Source organism: Crocuta crocuta, unplaced genomic scaffold (genome assembly GCF_008692635.1).
Source record: "Crocuta crocuta isolate KB4526 unplaced genomic scaffold, BGI_CrCroc_1.0 scaffold80, whole genome shotgun sequence".
In the NCBI taxonomy this organism is placed as follows: Eukaryota; Metazoa; Chordata; class Mammalia; order Carnivora; family Hyaenidae; genus Crocuta; species Crocuta crocuta.
The window spans coordinates 26252-44802 of NW_027527559.1; the positions used below are offsets into that span (position 1 = coordinate 26252).

Genomic DNA, 18551 nt, shown 5'->3' on the forward strand with positions numbered 1-18551 from the left:
AGTTGGAGCCCCCGCGGCCTTCCTCGCAGGGAGGCCGAGGGCCAGATGGGTGCCTGTGCGTCCGCGCCTGCCCCGGGGGGACTCGGTGACGCCCCTGCGAGCGTCCTCGTGATGAGAGCCCGTTGCGGGCTTCGGCCCGGCGGAAAGTTGGCCTCTGCGGATGAACGTCCGAGCCCAACTTTGCGGTAGCTGAAGCCGTCCTCCGAGGCTCGGCGCCGGAGGGCCAGCTGGCCAACTCGCGCGGCTCCCCGAGGCCTCTTCCCTCGCTCCCTTCTGTTCTTTTCTGTACCTGGTTGTGCTCACTTTTCCTGGTACCCTGAGCTCCTCTCAGTCCTTTGCAAGTAGGTGGGAATTTTGAGCACCCAGCACACACAAACCCTCAAAGGTATGTAAATTACCGGCTGGATATATCACCTTGGGTAATACTTAACAGAAGCCTGCGTCAGGTGCCGTATTTGAGCTGCGCGTGCCGCCTGCAGAGAGCTTATCCTCTGGCGGGGCACAGAAGCCGGCCCCGGAAGTCCGACGGGGTGAAGGGGGAGGTGTCTGCCGATACCCTGTCACCAGTGGTGGCAACTCCGTCCTCCGCTTCTGACTTTATCCAAGCGTCCTATGGTGACTTCTCCGTTCTTGTCTTTTTCAACTAACTTTTACAAAATTTCACTCTAGTTCCTGTTTCTAAAACACTTCGAGGTACACTGTCACGGCTCCTGTGCAGTGCTGATTATTGTTACTGATGGACAATCTGGAATTTCGTAAATTCTTGTTGAGGAGTTCATAGTTGATTCTTTTACTCTGGAAGTAAGCTCTGTATATTCACCTATGGGGCCTAAAGTACAGACAGGTCATGTGGTTGTTCGTGCTTGCTCGCTCTCTGCCTAGAATATTCTCTCGTCGTCACGTTTACGGTTTCCCTGTATCATCCAGCCTTGGCGCAGATGCCCTCCGAGAATGTCAGTACGCGATCTCAGCAGCTCACTGTCCCCGCCCCCAAGGGCCTGGTCCTGTCGTGGACACTCTATAGGTTTCTTTAATGGAATCCCCTTGCCTGTCTACTTTGTAAATTCTTACTTATTCAAGGCCTAGGACAAACCCTGCCTTTTCTTAAAGACTACCTCAGAGTATGTTTTTGGTTTTTTGTAGTTTGTTTAACTGTTTACTTCATTTGGCAACTCTTCTAGCCCTGACTTACCACATCTATCATCCTGAATTATTAAAGCGTGTTATCTTACAAATTAGGACGTAAACTACTTGAGAGAATTTACTGCATACCTTGCCTCCGTATACGTAAGAAGATGTTTTGATCAACTTTTGCAATAGGTTATACTCCTTTTACAAGCTAACACTGGTATTTACAGTCTACCTTTACTTCCCTCATTTCTTTATCTTAAAGAGTGTGCCTAACTATATTCAATAAGCTCAAACATTTTATTACGATATGTTTATTGCATTGGTCAGGGGAAAAAGAAGACTAAAAAGTTAGAAGTTCAGCAAGTTTGTGAGTAACAGTCCTCTTGCCCGACGCTGGTCTATGGCTTCTGAGTGGGGTCCTGTATTCTTTTCCCACTTCTTCTGCTGGTTCTCTGTGTGACTTTGGGTGAATCACAGAACCTCTTCCAGGTATCAGTATAAGTGGAAAGGCAGCAAATGAAATCATCTCAAAGATTCAGAGATTTTTTTTGAGTGAATAATGTTCATTGAGCTTTTTATTGAGTCACCACTTAGAAACTTTATTCCACTGTAAAACTTAAGACTTTAGTAATAACTCTGATTCCACCAGTTACCCAAGAAAGAAAACTTGATTCTTTTCCTTCAGTTTTCATGTCCAATTAATTCTATGTTCTACTGACCCTCCTTCTAAAATAGAGCCCAAATCCATCTTTTTCCATCTTCGTTGTTAACACTGTGGTCGAAACCGCCATCCCGTCTCACCTGCAGGACTGACTGGTTTTCTAGCCTGCAGGAGAAAGGGGAATGTTGTGTCCTGTGTCCTTCCTGCCCACAGCACTCCTCGGCTCGGCGCTAATCACTGTGCTGTCTGCACCCCTGACTAGACGGGAAGGAAGGAGACCAGCAAGATAGGAAACCTGAAGAGTGATGTGCCACACAAACTAGAGAGGCGTGTTTCCAGAGGGTGAATACTCCTGAGAAGTTAACTGAAGTGGGGAGACACTGCCTCAGGCAGGTGTCGGGGTGAAAGGAAGGGGTGGTAGTGGGCTCACAGCAATTGGAGGGAAAGCTCCTACAGACTTTTTGGGTTGGGGAGTAGAAAAATGGGATGGTAACTACACAAGTTCAAAGGACGGATTTTTGTTTGATTTAGAGTGGGAGATACTAAAATGTGTCCTCTGATGGAATCTGTCAAGTCAGAGAAAGTGTCGATGCAGCAGAGGGGGTAGTTTGTGGGTGTGCACATGCGCGTGCGCACACCACTCTAAAGTGTACTGCAGAGTGGAGGAGCCGGTGTCCGTTGTTCCTGGCTGTATGCCCAGTTTCTAGAACAGGGCTTGCCGAAATAGTAGCTACTCTGTAAACTGTCTAATATGTGTTGAATAAATGAATGACTTGGATTCTATTTCCCTTTTTCTTTTAATCTTTTAATTAATTCTTCACACATCAGCCAGAAAGAGATTTTAAAAAATAAATCAGATCGTGTCACTATCCAGCGCAAAGTATTCTGTGGTCCCAACAGCACTTAGGGTGAAATCCCAGCTCCCTGCGGCCCACAGGACCCTGCATGAGGCGGCACTGGCCTCTTCAACACTGTTCTCTTGTCAAACATTTCCAGTGATGCCCGCCTTCTTTCACTTCCTGAAACTGAAGGACCCATTTCCATGTTAGGCCTTTCTGCATGATTTCTCCCACAACCCCTTACTTTAAATGACACCTTTTCAGAAAGCGTCGCCCTGCCATAGTAGCAGAGAGCAGCAAAAGCCCTGGAGCCAGGCCACCTGGATTGAGGTCCCTCCTTACTTGCTGTATGACCTGGAGCAAATTTAGGTCTCAAAGTGTCGTCTCCTCATCCTGTAAAGTAGGGACAATAGCAGAATCTATGTTATGTCGTTCTTTTGAAGATTAAAGAGTATCTGAAGCACGCAGGACAGAGAACACCGGAAGCACGACAGAAGTGTCCCCACCGTCACTGCCTGAAGGTGGACATCCCCCGTTGTTCATTTTTATTCCCATCTCCCAGCTGTTTCTTCACAGTATCGATCACGGTAATTTGTCAGTCTTTCTCACTACACAGAGACCACTGGGAAAGCCAGCGTCATGTCTGCTTCTGTTCTCCATGCTTTCTCTAGTGTCCAACTCCATACCTGGCATACAGTTAGCGCTCTGTCGTAAGTGCTTATGAGAAGAGGCCAGAAATCATGTTCTGTTTGAAACACCTGTGACTAAACTCGATCACTGGAAGGCCTGATGGAAAGGTCAGTCACAGCACAGCTTTCCTTTGATACTCCGCTCCCATCAAATGGCACATGCTATTTTTGTCACTACTTTATATCAAGGTCTTATCAGACTTGATTCTTATACTTTTATTAATTCAACTATTTAAATAAAATTAGCAGAAGACATTAAAGGACCTAACAAGAGAATCGTTTTAAAAATGGGCTCTGTTTTGAGCACAGAAGAGTTTTGTTGAAGCTGAGATGCAGTCTTACAAAATACACCATTTTACGTGCTACTAAGAAAGAAAACAATGCCTTTTTTAACTCCAACACAACTCTTTACTGCATGGAACTTTTCATACTTAGGGAAAGCCCTTTAAAAAAAAAATCATGTATCACCCTTGTACACACAGAAAAAGAAAGGTGTAAGCAAAATTAGCTGAGATGCTCTTAAAACTTTGTCATAGAGTACAGTGCTTATAACTCACTTTTACTCATAATCTGAATGTCCACATTTTTCTCTATAATATCACTTTCTACTATTCAAGAGCATTAGGGATGCATCATTTTTTTTAATTGAAAAAAATTTTTAAATGTTTATTTTCGAGAGACAGAAGAGTGTGAGCAGGGGAGGAACAGAGAGAGAGAGAGAGAGAGAGAGAGAGAGAGACAGAATCTGAAGCAGGTCCAGGCTCTGAGCTGTTAGCACAGAGCCCCATGTGGGTCTTGAATACACAAACCTGAGCCAAAGTCAGACGCTTAACTGACTGAACCATCCAGGCGCCCTGATACATCAGGTCCCAAATGAGTATCCATTGTTATCTCCACAGTTTTCTTTTAAGACACCAATGCCCATGGTTCACATTTTGATGGACATACACATGCTATGACGGATGTCATGGCTGCTACCTGACCAAAAGCAATTATAAGATACCTGTGCATTTCAGATATGTTGACTGTGAAAAAATGTGCGTCTTAAAATTAGTGAAATGTTGGGGCGCATGGGTAGCTCAAGTCGGTTAAGCGTCCGACTTCGGCTCAGGTCATGATCTCATGGCTCATGGGTTCAAGCCCTGCGTTGGGCTCTGTGCTGACAGCTAGCTCAGAGCCTGGAGCCTGTCTTCGGATTCTGTGTCTCCCTCTCTCTCTGACCCTTCCCTGCTCATGCTGTCCCTCTCTCTCTCAGAAATAAATAAAACATTAAAAAAAAATTAGTGAAATGCCATATTGAATTTGCAGAATATTTGAAGAAAAAAGTTGCCTTATAGACCTTTTACCAAGATTTAAGAATTGTTTTACAATTAATGCTACTAAGTACATGTTATTACTGAGCTTAACCATTAATGCTGATATACCCCATGACAATATTAATTTAATTTTCGTGATATATTTACAACAATGCAGTGTAATTGGGGTGTCCACTTTGCACACGAGGAAGCTCATGACTGAGAGGACCTCAGTAGGAGTTACCAGTATAGTGATGGGCCATTTAGGACCTGTTCTTGCAGCTCTAAATCCCAAGCTGTCTGTTGTTGCAAAGTATGGTATCGCTACAAGTACAGATTTACTCCAACCAAATGTAAGAAATGAGGATTCCAGCTTCCTGGATTTCTCAGTCTGGATTGAATATAATGTCAGGCTTTATCTTTTAACAGTTTCATGAAAGTGAAGACCTGTATATGACTCTAATGTAGTTGAGCATATTTTTTTGAGAATACTTGAAAATTTCTGTTAAAGTTTGCTTTTGTTACCATTTATAGAAATAATCATTACTTCATAATTCCATCATTGGGTTAAAATTCTTAATCATGAACAGAGAGCCTCAGTAATTGACTTAATCCAACACAAGATCCAAATTAAATACATGTTTTTAATGATAAAGAAGTTCGTTGAAAAATGTGGTTGGGGTTTCTTAAGTTTATTTTCTCAAGACTTAGGTCAATATGCAGAAATACATTTTTTATCATTTTGAAAGCCTCAAGTTTGGGTACCTTTTAGCTTTTATGTTTTACATTCAACTTCTTTTTTTAAAATGAGGAACTACTTATTCCAAAAATAAAATGATGTTTCCTTTGTATTTTTAAGTGTTTTGAAAAAGAACAAAACTAGGATATTAAAATGGTTCCTAAACTGAATTTTTATTTCGTTGTCTTTTAATGTTTGTTTTGAAATAATCACATATATATAAACTTAGAAAAACAGTGTAAAGAAATCTCCTGTACCCTGAACCCAGTTTTCCCAATGGCTACATCTTACAGAATTATCGTCCACAATCAAATCAGGAATTTGACATTGAGGCACTGTTTGTGTGCAGTTCGATGTCATTTTCTCACATGGGTAGATTCCTATAACTAAGCAAGTCACAGAGTATTACAGGTCACTACAAAACTCTCCCTTGTGTGTACCCACTCCACAGTCCTCAGTCCCTGGAAACCACTAATTGGTTTGCTACAGCTATAATTTTTCATTTCAAGAATGTTAAAGAGATGGAATCATACAGTATGTGACCTTGTGAGACTGCCTTTGTGCGCTCCTCATAATGCTCTTGCGGTCTATCTAAGCTGTTGTGCAGGTGAGTGCTTTGTTCCTTTTTAATACATTCCATGTTATGGGTGCACCACCATTTACATACTTATCCATATAATGAGCAACAGTTTTGATGTTCATAGTTTTTGACCATATAGTTAAAGGTGCTATGAAGAACCATATATAGATTTACCTTTCTCCATGATAAATGCCCAGGCCTGTGGTTATTGGGTAATACAGTGTATGTTTAGTTCCTCCCCCACTTTTATTGAGATATAATTGATACATAACACTGAGCTAGTTTTAGATGTACGACATGATAGTTTGATATTTGTGTATATTATGAAATCAATACCACAATAAGTCCAGTTAACATCCCTCATCTCACATAATTAGAATTTTCTTCTGAAGCTTTTAAGATTTACTCCCATAACAACTTCCAAATATAGAATACGGCTTTGTTACCTGTAGTCATCAGGCTGTACATTAGATCTCCAGAATTGCTTTCTTTAATAACCAGAAAATTGTACATTTTCTCCTCCTTCACTCAGTTACCCCATCCTCCACCCCCTCTGGCAAACATTGTGTTCTCTGTTTCCATGAGTTTTTTTTTTTTTCCAACATTCCACATATGACATTATATGGTATTTATCTTTATTATTTCACTTAGCATAATGCTCTCAAGGTCCATTTGTGCTGTCACAAATGGCAGAATTCCTTCTTTTTTAGGGCTATTATTCCTCTGTGTGAGTGTGTATACTTCACATTTTCTTTATGCATTCATCAATCCATAGACATTTACACTGTTACCATGTCTTGGCTATTGTGACTAATGCTGCAGTGAACATGGGAGTGCAGATACCTCTTGAGGACAGTGATTTAGTTTCCTTTAGCTATATACCTATACCTAGAAGTTGAACTGGTAGATCATATAGTAGTTCTATTTAATATTTTTGAGGAACCTCCTTACTGTTTTCTACTATATTGGTTGCACCAATTCACATTCCCACCACAAGTATACAAGGTTCCCTTTTCTCCATATCCTCAATAGCACTTGTTATTTCTTATCTATTTGACAAAAGCCATACTGGCAAGAATGAGTTTTTATCTTGGGGTTTTGAGGAGTACAACACTTCATGTACCTGTCAGCCACTTTAGTATCTTTGGAAAAAGGTCTGTTCACATTCCTTGCCCATTTTTAATTGGATTATTTGAAGGCTTTTTTTTTGCTATTGAATTCTATAAATTCCTTATATATTTTGGATATTAACACTGTCATATGTGCAGGTTGAGAATATGTCCTCCCAGTCTGTAGGTTGCCTTTTCATTTGGTTGATCACTTCTTTTACTGTGCGGAAGTTTTGCAGTTTGGTGTGGTTTCACTTGTTTACTTTTTAGTTTGTTGCTTGTGCCTTATGTGTCCTATCCAAAAAAATCACTGTCAAGGAGCTGATTCCCTATTTTTCTTCCAGGAGTTTTATGGTTTCTGGTCTCACATTTAAGTCTTTAATTGATTTAATTTTTGTGAGTGGTGCGAGTTAGAGGTCTAGTTCCCTTATTTTGCATGTGAATATTGAATTTTCCCAGCACCGTGTACTGAAGAAACCATTTTTTCACCACTGAGTATTGGTGGCTTTCTTGTCAAATCATAGTTGATAATTTATGTGTGGGTTTACTTCTGGGCTCTCAATTCTTTTCCATTACTCCATGTGTTTGTTTTTTTGCCAGTGTCCTACTGATTTCATTACTACAGCTTTATAATATAGTTTAAAATCAGGATGTGTGATGCATCTAACTTTGTTTTTTTTAGAATTACTTTGGTTTCTGGAGGATGACTTTGGCTATACAGGTAGTTCCATATGAATTTTAGGATTATTTTTTCTGTTTCTATGAAAAATACCTTAGGTATCTTGAGAGGGATTGCATTCAGTCTACACAGGGGTTTAAGTAGTATGGACATGTTAACAATTCTTCCAGTCCATGAACACAGGCTCTCTTTCCATTTATTTATGTCTTTTCCAATTTCTTCTATCAGTGTTTTATGGTTTTCAGTGTATAAGTCTTTGACCTACTTGGTTAAATTTATTCCTAAGTATTTTATTGTTTCCAATTCTATTGTGAATGAGATTGCTTTATTTTATTTAAAAATTTTTAATTTTTTATTTATTTTTGATAGAATGACAGTCTGCGAGCGGGAAAGGGGCAGAGAGAGGGAGACACAGAATCCAAAGCCGGCTCCAGGCTCTGAGCTGTCAGCACTGTCGAACTCACGAACCATGAGATCATGACCTGAGCCGAAGTCAGACTCTTAACCAACTGGGCCACCCAGGCGCCCCTATTTTCTTTATTTTAAATTTTATTTTGTCGTCAGTGTATAGAAATGGTACCGATTTTTCTATGTTGATTTTATATCCTACAACTTTACTCAATTTGTTTATTAGTTGTTATATATTTTGGGGGGGCAGTCTTGAGGATTTTCTATATATAAAATCCCATCTGCAAACAAAGACAATTTTATATGTTCTTCCTTTCCAATTTGATTCCATTTTTTTACTTTTCTTGCCTGATTGCTCTGGCTAGAACTTCTAGTACCCTATTGAATACTGGTGATAGTGAACAACCTTCTCTTGGTCCTGGTATTAGAGTAAAAGCTTTCAACCTCTCACCATTGGCTTTGATGTTAGCTCTGCACTTCTCATATATGGCCTTTAGTATATTGAGAATTCAAGACTCACTTTCCTTCTGTCCCAGTTAGTAGCGAATTTTTACCATGAATGGATGTTGAATTTTTTAATATTGTTTTCTGCATCTGTTGGGATGATCATATGATTTTTATCTTTCCATTAATGTGGTACATTATTACATCTATTGATTTGCATATGTTCAACCATCCTTATATCCTAGGGATGAATCCTAATTGATTATAGTCTATTATCCTTTTAATATGCTGTTGGATTCAGTTTGCTAGTTATTTTGTTTGAGACTTTTTGCATCTGTAGTCATTGGGGATGTTAGTAGAGTTTTGTTTTTTGGTTTGTCTTGTTTTTATAGTGGCCCTATCTGGCTTTGATATCATAGTAATGCTGGCCTCATAAAATGTGTTTAGGAGTATTCCCTATTCTTCAGTTTTTTGGATGAAAAGGATTGGTATTGACTCATTTTTAAATGTTTGGTAAAATTCACCCATTAATCCATTTGGTCCTGGAATTTTTTTTTTGTTGGGAGGTTTTTGATTACTCGTTCAATCTTACAAGTAATTCGTTTGTTCAGATTTTCCATTCTTTAGGATTCAGACTTGGTAGGTTGTATGTTCCTGGGAATTTATCTATTTCTTCTGAGTTTTTAGCTTGTGTATAATAGTTCATAGTAGTTTCTTATGATACTTTGCATTTCTGTCATATCACTTGTCTCCTCCTCCATGTATAATTTTATTTATTTGGGTTCTTGATCTTTCTTTAGTTAGGTAAAGGTTTACCAATTTGTTCATCTTTTCAAAGAACCAACTCTTATTTTTGTCAGTTTTTCTATTGTTTTCCTGATTTCCACTTTATTTACTTCTGCTCTAGTTTTTATTATAGCCTTAGTTCTGTTAAATTTGGGCTTATTTTGTTATTCCTCATTCCTTGGGATGTAGAATTAGGCTGTTTATTTGGGGTCTTTTTCATGGTATTGTATTTATTCCAATAAATTTTGCTCGTAGAAATGCTTTTGCTACATTCCATAAGTTTTGGTATGCTTTATTTTCATTTGTTTCATGATATTCTTTTATTTTCCTTTTAATTTCTTCTCTCATGCCTTGGTTGTACAGAACTGTGTTTAATTTTCATATATTTACAAATTTTCCTTTTTTCCTCATTATTGATAACTGCTTTCATAGGATCATTGCTGGAAAACATAGTGTGATTGTAGTCTTCTTAAATTTGCTAAGATTTGTATTGTGGCCTAACATCTGCCCTACCCTAGAAAATACTCTGTGTGTATATGTGACTTAAGTCCTTTTGGTCTATAATGTTGTTGAAATCTATTGATTCTCTGTCTGGATGATCTATTCATTATTGAGTGTAATATTAAAGTCATCAGTTATTATTTTAATACTGTTTATTTCTGTCAGTTCTGTTAGTATTTGCTTTATATATTTAGGTGCTCTAATATTGGGTGCAGAAACATTTACAATTATACATTCTTAATGGATTGACTCCATTATGATTATACAATGACCTTCTTTATTTCTTTTGACTATTTTTAGCTTAAAGTCTCTTTTCTCTGACATAAGTATAGCCTCCCTGCTTTCTTTTGGTTACCATTTGCCTGAAGTATCTTTTCCCATTCCTTCACTTTCAGTCTACATGTCTCTTTATAGCCACAGTGAGTCTCTTACAGGCAACATATCTTTGGATGTTGTATTTTTATCCATTCAGCCATCCTATGTCTTTTGATTTCAGAATTTAATCCACTTATGTTTAATTAGTAATAGGTAAAGACTTTCTATTGCCATTTTGTTAACCATGTTCTGTTTTCTAGATGCTTTGTTGCTTCTTTGTGGTTTGATGACTGTTAGAGCAATATTTTGTCACTCTTTAATCATAATATTTTATGTGACTACTACAGAGTTTTCCTTTTTGATTACCATGAGGCTTATATAAAATATATTTATAATGTTCTAAGTTGATAACAATTTTAATACCATAAACTTTAAATTTTTATTTCTCCCCTCATTCACAGTTTAGATTATTGATGTTTCAGTTTATACGTATATATATGCATCTATACATATATGTATGTTTTAAAAAAATTTATTTTTAAGTAATCTCTACACCCAAGGTGGGGCTCAAACAACCCTGAGGTCAAGAGTCACATGCTCCACTGACTTAGCTAGCCAGGCACCTCTCAGTTTACTTGTATTTCATATTGTGTATCCAGGTACAAATTTTTGTAATTATGGTTATTTTTAATGTTTATTTTTTAACGTTTAAACTAGAGTTGTAAATGAATTAAATACTTGAGAATACAATTACAATAGTAGAGAATCTGATTTTGATTGTATATTTACCATTATCAGTTAGTTCTCTATACATTAATATGTTTTTTGATGTTAATTAGCATCATTTTATTTCTCCTTGAAGAACTACCTTTAGTATTTCTTGTAAGTCAGGTGTACTGATGATGAATGTCTTTACCTTCTATTAGTTTGAGAAAGTCTTTATGTCTCATTCATTTTTGGAAGACTGCTTTGCCATCTATACCATAGTTAGTTGACAGTGTTCATTTCTCCTTTAATATTTTGAATATATCACCCCATTCTCTCCTGGCTGAAAAGTTTCTGTTGAGAAGCCTATCCTTAGTCTTATGGGAGGGGAAGAGGTCCCTTGTATGTGATGTATCACTCTTGCTGCTTTCAAAGTTCTTTGTCTTTGACTTTTGACCATTATAATGTCTCCCTGTGTAGCTCTTTTGGGGTTCCACCTATTTGGATCCTTTGGGCATCATTACTCTGATATCCATTCCTCATGATATCCTTCCTCATGTTTGGGAAGTTTTCAGCCATTATGGTTTTAAAAATACTTTCGGTCCTTTTTTCATTCTCTTCTCCTTCTGGGATTTTTATAATGCATATATTGTTCTTTTAGTTGTGTCCTGTGAGGCCCACAGGCTTTCTTTACTCTTCTCAATTCTTTTTTTCTTTTTGCTATTCTGACTGGATAATTTCAAATGCCCTACTTTATAGTTCACTGATTCTTCTGCTTGATGGAATTTGCTGTTGAAGCTCTCCATTGAATTCTTCAGGTCAGTCACTGGATTTTTCAACTTTAGGATCTCTCTCTCTCTCCCTCTCTCTCCCCACCTCCTTCCCTGCCTCCCTCCCTCTCTCTCTCTTTCCTCTTACTCCCTCTCACTCCACCTCCGTCCCTCCCTTCCTTCTTTTTTCCTTCCTTTCTCCCTCCTTTCCTTCCTTCATAATGTATTTTTGTTGTTGTTGAACTTCTCATTTTCTTCACGCATTGTTTCCCTAATTTTATTTAGTTATTTGTGTTTTCTTGTAGTTTGCTTAACTTTTTTAAGAGAAATATTCTGAATTCTCGCAGACAGTTTATAGATCTCCCTTTCCTTTAGGGTCAGTTATTGGGGCTCTATGACTCTCATCTAGTGATGTCATTGTTTACCTGATTCTTTACAATCCTTGATTCTTTGTGTTGGGATCTGCACATTTGAGTAAGCAGTCTCCTCTTCTGCATTTTACAGGTTCTCTTCTCCAGAGAATCTTTCACCAGTCAGTTCACCTTGGTTCTGGACAGGTCAGCTGGCAGCATCCTTGGTCAGGTGGGGCTTGCTGTCAGGGCTTCTATTTGAGCAAGGAGTCTGCCTGAGCTCTGAGGTCAGGCTGGGTGCTGATGGCTGGAAACAGTCAGTTTCCTGCCCATGCCCAGCTGTGGGATGGGCTCTGTGGTTGCATGGATTCTCTGGTTAAACTTCCTACTCAGGCAGGACTGGGTGCTACACTCAACAGTTAGGCAGGGCTGCAAAGGTGCTTCCGTTCCTGAGTGGAGTTGGAAAACAGGCTCCATGCCCCTTTAGCTTGATGGTCGGGGACCTGAATCCAACAGAGTTGCCCACCAAACTCCTTGCTCAGACAGTATTACCAGCTTTGCTTTGAAGATGGAAAGAGCTGCTGGCTTGGCTCCCTCCCTGCTCACCTGCTGTTGTAAGCTTGACTATAGGTTGGGCTACACAGCTTCCCACGTGTTCTGGTTAGGCTTGCTTGTTGGGCAGGGGTGGAAGCTGTATTCAGTGCAAGAGGGCTTCACATTTGCTTCCCAGCCTGGGGAAGGCCCATGTAACAGCCTTCACAGCCAGTTAGGCTTGGTAGTCAGACCTGAATCAGGCAAAACACGCTAAGCTCCCTGACCAGACAGAATCACCAGCTGGAGTCTACAGATGGGCAGAGATGCTGTTGGTGCCCCTCTCAAGGGCTGCTGAGCTGCTCAGTTTCTCAGATGCTCTGGTCGGGTTTCTCGGTGAGGCTGGGCTGGGGGCTGTACTCAGTAAAAAACAGGACTAAGATTTAGCTCTTCTGCCAGGCAGGGTGCGGGGACAGGCTACTGGGGTCTTGAATCAGGCAGGACTACACACTGGGGTCCCTGGCCCGATGGGGCCACCATCTTGTGGTGAGCTTAAGAAACTGCTGAATAATTTCCATTAGCAACATGGTAATAACACAGTATCTCTGTGCCCACTCAGTCATCTGATGTTACCACTATTTTTTTGTTAGCCATTCCAGTGGATATGTAGTGATATTTCATTGTGGTCTTAATTTCGCATTTTCATGACTAATGATACTGGACATATCTTCATGTGTTCATGTCTCTATTTTGTTTGGTAAAATACTTCATATATTTTGCCCCCTTTTTAATTGAATTGTTTTTTTACTGATGGGTTTTGAGAATTCTTTATATATTAATCTTTTATCCAATTTCATTTGCAAATATTTTCTCCCAGGCTGTAGATGGTCTTTTCATCCTCTTAACAGGATCTTTCACGGAGGAAACAAAACATATTCAATTTTGATAACATTCAATTAATGTTTTTCTCTGTTTGTGGATTGTGCTTTTAATGTCATAGATCTAAGAACTCCTTGACTAACCCTTTGTCACAAAGATTTTCTCCTATATTCTAAAAGTTTTACAGCTTTTACATTTCACATTTATGCCTATGATCCATCTTGAGTTAATTTTTGTATGATATGTGATATTTAGTTCAAGGTTCAGTTTTTTGGCTGTGAATATTCATTTGCTTCAACACTATTAAAATATTATCTTTATACCATTGATTGTTTTTGAGCTTTGTCATAAATTGGCTGATTTTACTTGAATGGGGCTACTTATTAATTATATTTTCTGTTCCATTGATATATGTGCCAGTCTTTCTCCAATATCACAGTTTTGATTAATGAAGCTGTATCATAAGTACTGGAATCAAGTAGACTGACTCTTCCAACATTACTGTTATTTTTCAAAACTGTGTTAGCTGTCTTAATTTCCTTGTCTCTCTATGTAAGTTTTAGAATAATTGATTTCTACAAAAAGATCTTCCTGAGATTTTGAAAGGAATTGTGTTAAACCTGTGTATCGGTATGGGGAGAATTGACATGTTTACTATGTTGACTTTTCCAGTTTATGAACATGGTATAATCTCTCAATTTGTTTACGTTTCTTTGGTTTCTTTTGTCAGCATTTCATAGTTTCAATGTGTAAGGCCTATACTTGTTTCGGTAGATTTTATACACAAGTCTTCCTGCTGTTGTAAATGGCTTTTAATTTAAACTTTGGTTTCCATTTGTTGATTGCTGGTTTATAGAAAAATCATTGATTTTGGATGTTGATCCTATATCATTGCTGTGGCAGTGCTGAAGTCACTTATTAGTTGTATGTATATTTTTAGGTTACTTGGGATTTTCTTTGTAGACAGTCTTATCATCTGTAAATATAGAGGCAATTTGTTTCTTCCTTTCAAATGTATAAGCCTCTTACAGAATTTTCTTGCCTCAGTGTGCTGGCTAGGACTTCCAGTACTATGATGAATAGCAATGCTAAGAGTGGACACACTTGCCATTTTCATCATCTTAGAGCAAAAGCATTCAGTCTCTTACCATTTGGTCTCTTTGCTATAGATTTTTTTATGTTGATTATGTTATGTTGATGTGCTTTATCAAGTTGAGGAAATTCTTCTCAGTTCTTTGTTTGCTGAGAGGTTTTCTCATGAATAAAAGTGGGATTTCTCTGTGTTTTTACTGTGTCAAGTTGATACAATTATGTGATTTTTCTTTTTCAGTTTGTTTCAGCACTGGATGACATTAATTGATATTTGAATACTGGACCACCCTTACATCCTGGGATAAACCTACTTGGTCTTGTGCACAATTCTTTTTAGATCCTGAATTATTTTTGCTAATTAAAAAAAATTATATATGAGGGATATTGATCTGTGGTTTTGTTTTTCTCTTACTGTATTGTCTTTGTCTGGGGTACCACAGTAGTACTGACATCATAAAATTACTTGGGAAATGGTCCCTCCTCTTCTGTATTCTGGAGGAAATTATATAGATTTGGTATTAACTTTTAAACAAATTTTGATGAATTTAATTTCCTTAATAAGAAATTACAGGGCTATTCAAAATTTCATCCTGAGCGAGTTGTGATAATGTGTGGGTTTTGAGGAATTAGTCATGTCATCTGCCCTACTAAATTGTAACAGGGAGAGTTGTTTATAGTATTCTTTTCCTTATCCTTCTGATTATCTTCAAGGCTTGTAGATTTCTGCTCTTTATCATTTCCTTTCACCTGTCTACATTCAGTTTACTTTGCTCTTCTTTTTGAAGTTTCTTGAGGTTGAAACGAAAATTATAACAGTGTCTATGTAATGGTTATTTAAAACAATTATATAATAAGGAAACGAGGGAGAGTAAAGGGAAGTAAAAGAGTGTAAAGTGTATACGCTTTACTTACACTGGTAAAATGTTTACAGAAGTATTATCATATATACATACACCACACACACACACACACACACACACACACACGTATATGTAATACCTAGAACAACCACTAAAATGTCCATACAAAGAGATATACCCATAGTCGCTATAGCCAAGCTAAAGTGGAATTTAAAAGAGGTTCAAGTAACCCAAAGGAAGGCAGAAAGAATAAAAAAGATAAACTAAAAATAGAGAAAACATAAAACAACCAACCAAATAGCAATTCTAAGTATTACCGTATCAATAATTGCACTAAATATACGTGGTCTATATATGTTAATTAAAAGAGATTAGGAGAATAGATTTTTTAAAAATGAGCCAACTTTATATACTTCCTATAAATCATTCACCTCAAATAGAATGATATAAGTAGGTTGAAAGTCAAGGATGAAAAAATATATACTATGCAAGCAGTAATTAAACAGGTATGGTTATATTAATACCAGATAAAGTAGACTTCAGCAAGGAAAATTATGAGGGACAGAGAGGAATATTACATGTTAATCCACTCAGAAGACATAGCAAACCTAATTGTCTATGTACCAAACAATAGAGCTGCAAAATATCTAAAGCAAAAACTAATAGAACCGATAAGAGAAATAGGCAAATTTACTGTTACAGCTGGAGACATTAATACCCCTCTTTCAACAGAACAAGAAGATAGTAAGTCAGAAGTGACACAGAAGAACTCAACACCATGAACGAATAGAATCTAATCAGCATTTATAGAAAACTCAACCTAACAAAAGAACTCACATTACTTTCAAGTGCCACGGAACATACAGCAAGAGTAACCATATTCTAACCCACAAGACAAACCTCAAAAGACCGAAAAGCATTAAAATCACATAGGCTATGTAATTGCTCATTGAAGCATCTCTGTGAAGGCTGCTTTAAATTTCCTGGTAGATAATTCTGACATCTGTGTCCTGTGTCGGTGTCTGTTGATTGTTTCTCTTTCAACTGGATATATTCTTGGTTTGGGGATTATATTGGATATTTTGTAATAAGACTCTAGATCCTATTTATATCTTGTATTTTGGTGGGTCTTTCCTGACACTGCTCTGTTAAGGCCACCAGCTCATTACTGCTGTGTTGGGATAAAAGTCTAGATTTTCCACCTCACCTCTTGGATGCCTGGGAGAGGAGGCGCTCTTTTTACTGCTGGATGGAGTTAAGAGTTCAGGCTCCCCTCTTTGCAACCCCTGATACCACTTTGGGACAGGGAGGGGCACATAGTTACAGCTCTCGCCGTGGTCCCCGTGGACATCATGTGAGGGTGGTCTTGTTGCTACTAAGTGGTAGTGAGAAGTCTTACATCTTCACTGGGCCTCTACCTCCACCCCAGGAAAGACAGGGAGGAATGCCATGTCACTTCCAGGTAGGAGTAGAAATCCAAGATCCCATGTGTCACATGACTCCAATGATGGTGGAGGGGAAGTGATGTGGACTCTTGTTACCACCGGACTGGCTACCCACTCCGCCTTCCCCGATACCACTCCATAAGGAGGAGAGGAGGAGGAGGAGAGTTGAGGCAGCTCATTACAGCCTGGGAGGGGTGGGGTGCTAGGTTCTCCATTCCACTTTTGCTGACATGGGTGCCTGTAGAGAGTCAGTTTTTCCCTCGTGTTTGTCAAAACGTTTCTGTCTTGCTGTGTTGCTCCTGGTCCTGTGGCAAAGAGATGGCGTCCCTCTTGGAGCTCTTTATGCATGTGCCCAGTGGTGTTCGTGCTGTCCCCTTCTTCAGTATATGGGCTATCTTGGGCAAAAATAAAACCCAAGGAACTCACCACTGTACTGTTCTTGGGTCCCATGCTCACTAGCTGGTCAGCCTGTTTCCACCTTTCAGAGTCCTCATATATTGATGATATATATTTTTATATGTGTCCAGGGTTTTCAGTTGTCCTTAGCAGCAGAAAGAGTGCAGAGCATGTCTACTACACCTTACTCTCTTCTATAGGAGTAATATTTATAAGAATTAAGTTAAATACTGGGTGAAACCCAGGGATCAGTACCTGGCACAAAGTATTAACCCTATAAATGTTAGCTATTTTTATTATCCAATATATCTTTCTTATTCAAAATGACCTTAAAGTGCCATGGTAACTTTTTTGGCGAGTACATTTATGGTTGAGTCTTATGCACATGAAAGGGACTCCATGCTTTCATTTGATATTAATATCTACAGCCAGCAGAGTATTGAAAAGAGTATGAAGTTTGAATTAAGCAGGTTTCTACTGGTTTTACATCTTAATGCTCATTATTCAATCTTAAGCCTCAATTTCCCATTATGAAAACAGTCATTATTAATACCAAAATTAAAGGATTATGGATGATGAATGAAATAACTATATAAATTATTTATTATAAATTCTAGTACCTTCAGGCTTCTTATATCACTAAATAACTATAAAAGGTAAGAGTCTCTAACCATTTACTTGCCTATCAATGTTTACCTGTTAACAGAAATGGAAGCTTCATCATAAAGTAATGTTCCTTGATGTATTGGTTTAAAGGCCCGGAAAGATTTGCTTTGTGATATGGATGTAAGATTGTTGTCCTCGTTTCCCTCAATTCCCCCCATGCTGCCACTCTCTCCTCAGTGTATTACATGATCAGGTTTCTCCCCTCTCAAACAAAGTAAAACAAAATTTCCTAGAATCCACCACCTCCTAGCTCTTAGCTCAATGAACTTCTTTAAAAAATAATTTATACAAATTTCTGTCCAGTATTCCCTCTTAAAACTACTATAATCGGGTCTCTCCTCACCCCACCCCCGAATCATCAACAACGTCTTTTCAGTCCTTACCTTGCCTACCTTCCTCAGCTTTGGATGATGTAACTACTTCCAATGGGAAATTCTCCTCTACTTTCCCCCATCTCTCCTAATTTCCCTCCATTTCTGTCCCTGCTCTTTGTGAGTTTTCCCTTAGCTTTCCTCACCGGTGTCTTCCACAAATTGTACTTTCCACTGTATTTTCAGTTCATCAAGACCATCACCTGATAGGTAGCAGGTGCTACACGAATAATTCTCCAACTAAATGGTCTGTCCCTTAAGGTTAGTTATCGTTGGAGTTCCATTCTCTGCCCTCTTCTCTACTAATTCT

At 38.5% G+C, this 18551-nt stretch overlaps 1 protein-coding gene across 2 annotated transcripts in view; it reads left to right on the plus strand.

Annotated features, from left to right (window-relative positions):
* KBTBD3 (kelch repeat and BTB domain containing 3) overlaps positions 1 to 18551 on the plus strand; it is a 38911-nt gene that overhangs the window by 257 nt on the left and 20103 nt on the right. Inside the window, exon 1 of one of the 2 annotated variants that reach the window (XM_077769560.1) lies at positions 52 to 385. The exons of the other annotated variant lie outside the window; for it this stretch is intronic. The gene's annotated coding sequence lies outside the window, so the exon portion shown is untranslated. Of the gene's footprint in view, positions 1 to 51; positions 386 to 18551 lie in introns of those variants that run through there. 2 annotated transcript variants of the gene reach the window in all.